Source organism: Triticum aestivum, chromosome 7B (genome assembly GCF_018294505.1).
Source record: "Triticum aestivum cultivar Chinese Spring chromosome 7B, IWGSC CS RefSeq v2.1, whole genome shotgun sequence".
In the NCBI taxonomy this organism is placed as follows: Eukaryota; Viridiplantae; Streptophyta; class Magnoliopsida; order Poales; family Poaceae; genus Triticum; species Triticum aestivum.
The window spans coordinates 761,769,982-761,779,494 of record NC_057813.1 but is presented as its reverse complement, the minus strand read 5'-3'; the positions used below and the strand labels follow the sequence as shown (position 1 = coordinate 761,779,494).

General features: G+C 44.7%; 1 pseudogene; it reads right to left on the bottom strand.

Annotated features, from left to right (window-relative positions):
* Window positions 1-695: 695 nt before the first annotated feature.
* LOC123155933 (G-type lectin S-receptor-like serine/threonine-protein kinase At2g19130) lies at window positions 696-3,119 on the bottom strand (annotated as a pseudogene).
* Between the last annotated feature and the right edge of the window lie 6,394 nt (window positions 3,120-9,513).

The following is a 9,513-nucleotide window of genomic DNA, read 5'->3' as shown; positions in this document are numbered from 1 at the left end:
ATAATGACAACATAACACCGAGTGGGCCCAAACAGTATCTCTTTATCATGAGAGGAGCAAATCCTAGTCTTGAACTATTGATATCAAGACATACCTTTCCAGTATACCCGTTAGGTACTTTTATTTAAGTCCAGTTACAAAAGTGATATTCGGTAACCCCAAAGTAACCATTTGGTATGTTGATATACAATATTTTCATGGGCCAAGGAACTATGCAATCGTGCACAAGTGATATGAAATACGGATAACATAAAAATGAAGTCATCTCCCAATAATTCATAAGTTGTGTCTATCCAACTCCTTTGTTAGCATGACACCACTGTTCTCATACATTGATAGCATACTCACAATGCTCATGATTAGGAAAACAAGATCAACATCAATACATGAGCCAGTCTTAGAGGCATGACTAGATATCAATTAGTGTTTACATTTCCACATATGTATTTGGGTTTTCCACCAAACCTCATATTCAAGAACCAATACATTTGTACATCAGAAATATAAACTTAATAATGAACATGGAAATAACACAATAACAATTTATTATTGCCTCTAGGGCATATTTCAAACTGTTACAAATTTATACAAAAGCATAGTTGTTTCTTCAATCATAATCATTACAATTGTATAGCAATTACAAATTTAGCCTTAAAGATAGACATATATCATAACATCACAACACAGCTAGTTCCCTTGATACGAAAAAGATTAGGGGCATTTTTGATGCACGCTTCCAGCCATAGATTGGAGCAGTCTTGGTACCGGGGGCATTGTGATCTCAACTAGCCCTTCGAGAATTTGAACTACCTGTCCCATTGTTGGTCGATCAAGCTCATCATCTTGGATGCACCAACACGCGACCTTGCAAGCTAGTTCAACCTCATCCAGTTTGATGTCGCCATGTAGCTTGTGATCTACCAAACCCTCGATGTCTCCTTCGAGAAGCTTATGTGCGGCATACACAGGGAAGTAAACATCAGCATTGCCACCACTAGGACATGATGTGCATGAGTTCCTCCTTCCAGATATTATTTCCAGCAACACCATCCCGTAACTATAAACATCGACTTTCGGCGTAATAGGAACACCGCTTATCCATTCAGGCGCAAGGTACCCTGTAGTACCTCTCATTGTTGTCAATACTCGGCTATAATCCCTTCCTATAAGTTTTGCCATTCCAAAGTCTGCAATTTTTGGAAGGAGTGAAGAATCAAGAAGTATGTTCTCTAGCTTGATATCACAGTGTATGATGCAGTCTCGGCAGCTGTCATGCAAGTAGGCCAACCCTCTTGCAACTCCTAGGCCTATCTGATACCTAGCAGTCCAATTCAACATGGTAGAATTGCTTCGAAATAGATGGACATCAAGAGAGTGATTTGACATGTATTCATAAACAAGCAACCTCTTGGAACCATCACAACAGAAACCAACAAGCTTAACCAAATTGATGTGTTGAACAGCTCCGATTGTGCTCACTTCGGCTCTGAATTGCTTCTCTCCTTGATAAGCACCATTGAGCATCTTCACTGCTATGGCATTGGAGCCCTTTATAAACCCCTTGAATACATAACCAAAACCACCTCCCCCCAACTTATCTGTGAATTTTTTTGTTGCCCGTTGTAGATCACTATATCTGAATGCAATGACTCCAGTACAAACTTGAGAATCATTCAGTATCTGACCAGAGTTCTTCTGTTTGTTCTTCCAGATCATCAGTAAGAGGATAAGTGCAAATAAGCCTAAAATAGAAACGCCTGTACCAGTTACAATTCCAATAACAATCCCTCTTCTGTTTTTTTTCAAACTTTGTACATCTTTAGCAGAAAGACGAAGGTAAAGAGTTTCTCTATTTGAATTGGTAGTGCCACTACATGGTAGTGCTCTTATATTGAGCAATTTGTTATGCCACATAGAACATCCATTGTCGCCAAAGGAGTAGGCTGTGCAAGAGCAATTATTCAGGCAAACTTGTGCGCACTCACTCGCACTTGCAGCAGCATCAACTTCTGGGGCATCGTTGGGCAACTTAACACATGGCATAGAATAGAACTTGTCTGTGGTATGTGTTGTTCCTCTATGGCTAATGCAGTCTAACTTAGTCTTCCTTGAGCACCCACCTGCTCGATCTTCTAGGTCCCAATCCTTGGGGATGTTATGGTGAAGCCCTCCATACAATTGCAGTGCGGAAAATCATTATCGTTGCAAATTGTGAAAGGTCCACAAATTGCATCAACGTCACACTGATCTCTTGGTTGGGCATTTATCATTACCCAATCAGGTGTGCCCTTCATCCAAATGAATGTCTTCATTTGACCCGAGATGTCAATTACATTACGAGTAAGCATATTGGGATCCATATATTGAGGCACTAATTTATATGTCCAGTACTTCTCTCTGTCATTGTGGACAAAATTTGCACTAATAGAGTGGCGGGCAGCCATCTCTGGAATTCCAGAAAAATATTTGCCGTTCCATGCACCGCTGGACCAATAGGGTATGGATGAGTTGAGTGCTACAAGCACTATCTGGTCAAAAGCGGCCGGGTCTACCTCATAATAATAGACACCGGTAGCTGGGTCAGTCAAGCTTTTCCAAGAAACAAAACGGCGATTCAGGCCGGTGGCCTTATCCCATCCATGCTTGGCCCCAGGAAAAAATGTATCCGTGGGGTGATCAAAGCTCTGCCATAGAAACTCTGACAAGTTTGAAGAGTCTGCGAGTACGAGATTTCCAGTACTCAGCAGCCTAGCAGTGGTGCTATTTCTGGAGATGTTTGCTTGTGTGGACCAGATTATGGACATGGTGGACCGGTTTAAGATGACAAGGTTGCCATCGTGGGAAATGGTGAGCTCAAGTGAGGTGGTGTTCTTGACTGGGTTATCCCTATTTCCAACCCATGCTGGAGTGAATTTAGGGACTGTGTTGAACCATATGCCAAGGTACCAGTTGGTGGTGCCTTCGGCCTGGAAGAAGCCGAGCGCGTACCTGCCGTTGCCGGAGATGAGCTTGTCGTCGACGGCAAGTGATTGGCCGGCCAAGATGGTGTCCGTCGCTGCAGAGTTTGCTGGGGTGTGGATGCAGGAGAGCAGGGTGAAAACAATTAGGAAGGGCGGCATGGTGAACGGTGGTGAGGGCGTGCAGACTACTGCGGAAGCTTGTTGTGCAGAGGCTACAAATATAGGCTGGGTGCTCACCTCGGTTCAAAAACACTGGTGAGTCTTTGTGTGTGTGTCACTAAGCACTTCTGTTCAAAAAAAAAAGAAGAAAATAATAGTATAAGTAAGCATTGTGAGTCAAGCACAACGTCCAAACTAGCACGTGGTGTCTAGAGCTTTTCCACTGGCGATGGTGAAATGCGTCTTGCAGCGCACCAGACACCTGCAGGTTGTGTTCTGGACTGATGTATTGTGTATTGTAGTTGAGCACGGCAAGCGACCAATGTATTGTAGTTTTGCTCTGGATTGGCTATACGAGGTGGAAATTGGAGAGTGTGGAGGAAGAAGAACGGCGTCGGCGTGAGCGCCAGACAGTTGGTTCGCTGGTCGAAATCTCGTCGTTGCTCCCCTCCGGTTGCCTGCGACAGACCGGCCTGAAGAGGTCTTTGCCCACGACGGACGGGCCAGAAGAAAATTGGCTTCACCATTTACTCTTGTGTTCCACTTACATCTTTAGAGTAAAACTTATTGTTATATCGAATATCCAATTCTGAGCCAAGGCTCATCTGCACCCGGTGAACAGTAAATTTTAAAAAAATAGAGAAAGGAAAAAAATGATATTCTTTTTGCATGAAAGACATTTGAATGCGTGAGGTACGTGCCAAATTTCAAAGCATTTGGACTTCTGACTAGCTAGCTCTCACAAAAAAAAACAAAATTAGGTCCTGAAATTTGACTTTTTTACTGAGAGCTACTTAGACATTCAAATGTTTCAAAATTTGGCATGTACATCATGTACTCAAGCATCTTTCTCCAAGAAAAAATCAGAACGTTTTGAATTTATTTAGTATTTTTAACGATTTTTTGTTCACTTGGAGCGTGGGAGCCAACATTCCTCAATCATGTAGCTTTATTATTTTCTCTATATATAGATTAAACAATATGAGAGGTCATGACAGTACAAAGTTGAGTCACTTATTTTGGGATCAAGGGAGTAGATAATACCCAATGTTGGGTTTTGATCTCTGGAAAAAATCATCCGAGAGCTGATGTACCCACGTGCAAAACTTGCATGCAAGCAAGCGGGCAGGCTGATTTTTTTGCGGGGGATTGTGAGAGCTTTATTCAAACAAAAACGCTCCTAGGATCATCAGCCATCAGGCTACTGATCAGGAACGAGGGTTCAGAGTCTAGCCAAGTCTCGGTCACCATCAGCGAGCTGGAACGCTTCGCACAAAGATGGATCAGGAGATTAGCAGACCTTTTTACATGCTGAATTGCAAAGGAATCAAAAGACATAGCATGCTCTCCAATCTCTACTAGTAAAGGAGTCAAAACCGAATGAGAGTCGTGGCGAGTGTTCCAGAGATTCACTATCTCTAGGCAGTCGGATTCCATTATCACATGTGAGTAGCCTTGCAAACGAGCAAAGAGAACTCCCTCTCGCAGTGATAAGGCCTCAGCAATGAGGAGGTCCGTAACACCGACATGCGGTTTGCACCAGGAAGCGAGAAACGCCGTAGAAGAATGAGCAACACCACCCACTCCACCTAGTCCAGCTTCCGAGTTGATTGCACCATCGACATTTATCTCGACAAACCCCACTTCGGGGGGGGGGGGGGGGGGGCAGCCATGTGCTGGTAACAAGCTAGCCTGCATCATCAGAATAGCCAGCAAGGCCAAGTCTTCTCGAATGCGTCGAGTGGAATACACTGGATCCACATGCTCCTTCTCATGAGTCCATCGATTCCGCGAATGCTAGATAGACATATCACCGACACAATCTGTTCTCTCACATGATCCAAGAACTGATCATCACATAAAATGTCTCACGCCCAAGTGGCTGGATGTAAGCGTGGAAGGTGAAGATTGAACCAAGTTTGCGCTTCATCCCTAAATCCGCGTGCATGGGAACAAGAGACCAATGCATGCATAAGATCCTCCACTTTGGCCAGGCAAACATTGCATAGGCTAAGAGGTTTGATATGTTTATGCTTAAGGGTTGCTTCGTCAGGGAGGATCCTGCGTAGAACTCTCCACCAGAAGACTCTGACCTTAGGCACAACTTTGAGATTCCACAGAGATGTCCACATCTGTTGTTCTGACTTTGAGGCACCGGTAACCATCCCTTCCTCTAGAGCATGACGCTCTTTCTGATTAACGAGAGCACGGTACGCCGACTTGATAGTGTACACACCTGAGTTTTCAAAAGCCCAAGCAAAGAAATCGTCCCACCTCCGGTGCACAATGGTATGTTTTTAATATGGCTTCTGCATCCGGAGCAAGAAAGTTTTGTCGAACAAGATCGGTCTCCCATGTCCAATTTTCTTCATCAATGAGTTCATTGACCGTATGTAAAGTAGTAGGAGTAATTATGGACATGGGAGACATACTGATAGTACCTGGAATCCACTTATCATCCCATATAGAGATAAATCGTCCGTCACCAACGTGCATAATCAAACCCGCCTGAAGGGCCTCGCGCCCAGCCACAATCGCCCGCCATATTGGAGAGGCTGACTTCGGTACTGTGGCATGCATAAAATCTGAATCCAGGAAATACCGGCCCTTCATGACCCGGGCACATAATGAGTCAGGGCTGACCATGAACCTCCACCCACGCTTTCCAAGAAGTGCTAGGTTGAACAGCCCCATGTCACGAAATCCCATTCCCCTTGCCGGCAGGCTGATTGACTGATGAACAGTAGCACAACTGCACGTAAAGTTCACGCCGTACACGTACAGGTGAATTTGATGTAGGTAGCTTAAACTCGATAGTATCAATCTCGACGGAATTCTCGCGTACTTGGCGACGGAAAAACAGTAAGGTTTGATGGCTGTGTACTTAGTATTGTTTTTTCACGGGTGTCAATCTCGTGTCGAGCCTGTTGTACTTTGCATTGCTTTTTCAGCAGCTAGTGTAAATGTGTTAGAGCATCTCTAGCAGACCCTATATAACATCAACCTGCAAAACGTGTGTACAGTTCACGGAAAAATGGCTTTGCGGGCCGGCGAGGGTGGCGGCAGAGTCAGACCCCGCAGAACGGACCCGTAAAAAAGGATATTTGCGGAATATGCTCTTTGACAGGTCGGCTTTGCGGGGTCTGCTCGGCGCCGTCCCCGCTGACCCGCAAATCCGAAATTTGCATTTTAATTTCACACATGAAAATACATTTCTTTGCTATTTTATTTTCTTCAACGGCATTGGATACATAGTAATTTACCAAATAATTGCTAGAATAGCAAGAGCAAAGAAAATAAGAACCACAATTATGCATTTTAGAAGATATCCAACTTCCGTAACAACTCCCACTAGTTGGAGCAATATCATCTCCATGCATTCGTTGTTGATCTGCGGATTCTTGATCTTGCATTCTTCATTTTTTTTCTTTGGTTGTAAAGAAGTAGACGTTGCTTCCTCTCTACTTTCTTTTCTAATTGCACATGCAACCGCATCATTAGCCTCAATTCTACTAAGGAGTGCACGAACATCTATTAAGTTTCTTTCTATCAGTAAATCAATGTATTCTCTTTCCCAATACCAAAATGAGCATCCATCTTTCTACACACATGACGGTGTTCAAAATGAGCTATCGTAATTGAACCGTAGAATATGGTGATAAAGCCCAATGGAAACAACACATACCCCGTCGTTTTCACATTTGAAGAACACCCATCCGGGCTGCTTCGGCGTGCTAGAAGTTAGCCACAACACTGTCCGCGTGCAGTTGTCGCACTGTATGAGCGGCATCAGCGAGCCCGCGAGCCGCTGCGCGAACGCCGAGCCCGGCGGACGGCCGGCTGAATCCTTGTTGGCAAACCGTCGGTGGCGGCTACAGGAAGAACCCGTACGTGCATGTGGCGCTGTGGCTTTGCCGGGGCTGCGTGGGGTGCTCCCCGACCAATCCATAGCTTGGCGCAACCACCGGTGGCCGGAAACGCCAAATCTGGCCGACGATCTGCAACTTTCCGGCTCGCCGATGCAGGAGGAGGCGGAGGGCAAGCTCGGGTGTGTGGCCGTCCTCCGGCGTGATCCCGCCGGCTAGTTTGGCCGGAATCGTAGGCGGCGGCCCGACGGCGGGGGGTGGGGAAAAGCGCGGGGCGAGGGGGAGAGGGGCGGCGGTGATTGTGGAAAAGCGCGGACTGAAATGTCCCCCCCCCCCACCAACCGCTCCTGCTATATACAGGGCACAACAGGACGGGGGGGGGGGCACGTTTTCGCAGGTTGGGACGGGGATTATGCCGCGCCCCGCAAAAAAATTTATGGGCCGGACGCGTTTGCGGCTTCTGATCGGGCAGGAGTTTTCGCTCGGACCCATATCTTGACGGTTATTTTGTGGGTTGCGGCGTTATACGGGGTCTGCTAGAGATGCTCTTACTAGCGGGGTGGACGGGAGGGCGCACCCCTCTCCCGTGTTGGTGCCCGTAGTTGGTCTGGGTGCTGTTAGACACTGTTCTATATTACTGTCTAATTTTTGCTTGTTCTGAATGCCGGTTGTAAATTGGTGGTAGCGTTTTCCGGGGTGTTGCTCTTGGACACGCACAATTGGATTTTGTCGACGCTGTAAAACAAGTTAAATAGAGAGTACTCTACGGTACATAACTTTGACACGTATCCAGTTGGCTATATTGATTTTACGCTAACATGTAGCGTATCGAACGATTGGCACCCAAGAAAAGAATAAGTAAGCACTGTGAGTCAAGCACAACGTCCAAACTAGCACGTGGAATCAAGAGCTTTTCCAGTGACGATGGTGAAATGCTTCTTGCAGAGCGCCAGACACCTGGGGGTTCTGTTCTGGCTGATGTATGGTATTGTAGTTGAGCACCAGAGCACGGCAGGCGACCAATGCATTGTAGTTTTGCTCTTGACTGGGTATGCGTGGTGGAAATTGGATAGTGCGGAGGAAGAAGAACGCCGTGGGCGTGAGCGCCACACACCTGGTTCTCCGGTCGAAATCTCGTCGTCACTCTCCTCCGGTTGCATGGCTTGATCATTTACTCTTGTGTTTCATTTGCATCTTCAGAGTAAAACTTTATTGTTATTTTTTCTTTTGAGAAACCTAACGATGGTCGAAGGAATAATTACAGGATCATGTCGATTGGCCAGCAGGGCAGAATAGGCAACCAAACGCGTAGGCCGACGCGTTTATGGTCCTACCCCGGCCCATTTGTTCAAATCAACCTATTTTTGTTTGTGTTTCTTTTCTGTGGATTGCTTTTGATCTTCTTTTTCTTTATGTCTTCCCCCCTTTTTCTCCTTTCTATCTGTTTTATATTTCTTGATTTATCCATTTTTTTCTATTTTTTTTGCCTTATTCAAAATTATGTAAACTGTCTAAACATTTTTTTGTATTCATGAATATTTTATTTCACATAGTTTTCTAAGTATACGTAAACTGTTTAATATGTGAAGATAACATTTTATGTATTGTTTTTTAAAAGTAAAAATATTAGTATAATGGTATAATTTTTTTAATTGCATGAACTTTTAAATACAAGTTGGAATCTTAACATTATATATTAGGTGTCCTAAAATACCATGATCACATGGATGAAAATAACACAACGCTGCATGGGTCTTGACGCCCATATCATGACACATCACATAAATATAAAATGGCCACTAATTCTAAGTAGAATGAGAATTAGCAACATCTTCATGCAAAAGAAAAAGAGAATTAACAAAATCTATTTTTCTTCATTTGATGATTTCGTTGGAGCATGGAGTAATGATGTATGCATATGACAGGGAGTGCATTAATTTTCATAAAAGTCAAAGTTCACAATCTTTGACAAAATTAATAGATGGACCAGCCCAGCTGCTGCTACTACAACGAAAACGTCCTTTCCCTCCTTGCTATCCTTGAAGGGCGGGACTAATTAAAACAAGGAATAATCAGCATGATTGTCAATGGTCAGAACACTGACATTTGGGAGGCCAATTGGATCCCCAAAGAAACCACACCCAGGCTAATCACATCTCTCATACCGAACCCTCCTAGGAAGGTTTCTGATCTGTTACTACCGGTTAATGCATCATCGAATGTTGACCTAGTTCGGTCAATTTTTTTAGGTATCGATGCAGAAGCAATACTAAGAGCACCGGTATGTACTCGCAATACCGAGGATTTTTGGGCCTAGGCTCCAGACAAGAAGGGGCAATTTACAGTGAGTTCGGCTTACAGGTTCATGCTCTAGACCAAGCGTCAGCGAGAGAGCTGGCTTTCGGGGAGAAGTGGATCATCTACAGATGAAAGAGAAGGAAAATCCTAGAGGTCTCTATGGAAACTCACGATCCCTTCAAAGATCATGGTTTTCACGTGGAGGCTAGCTCGACATTCACTTCCGACAA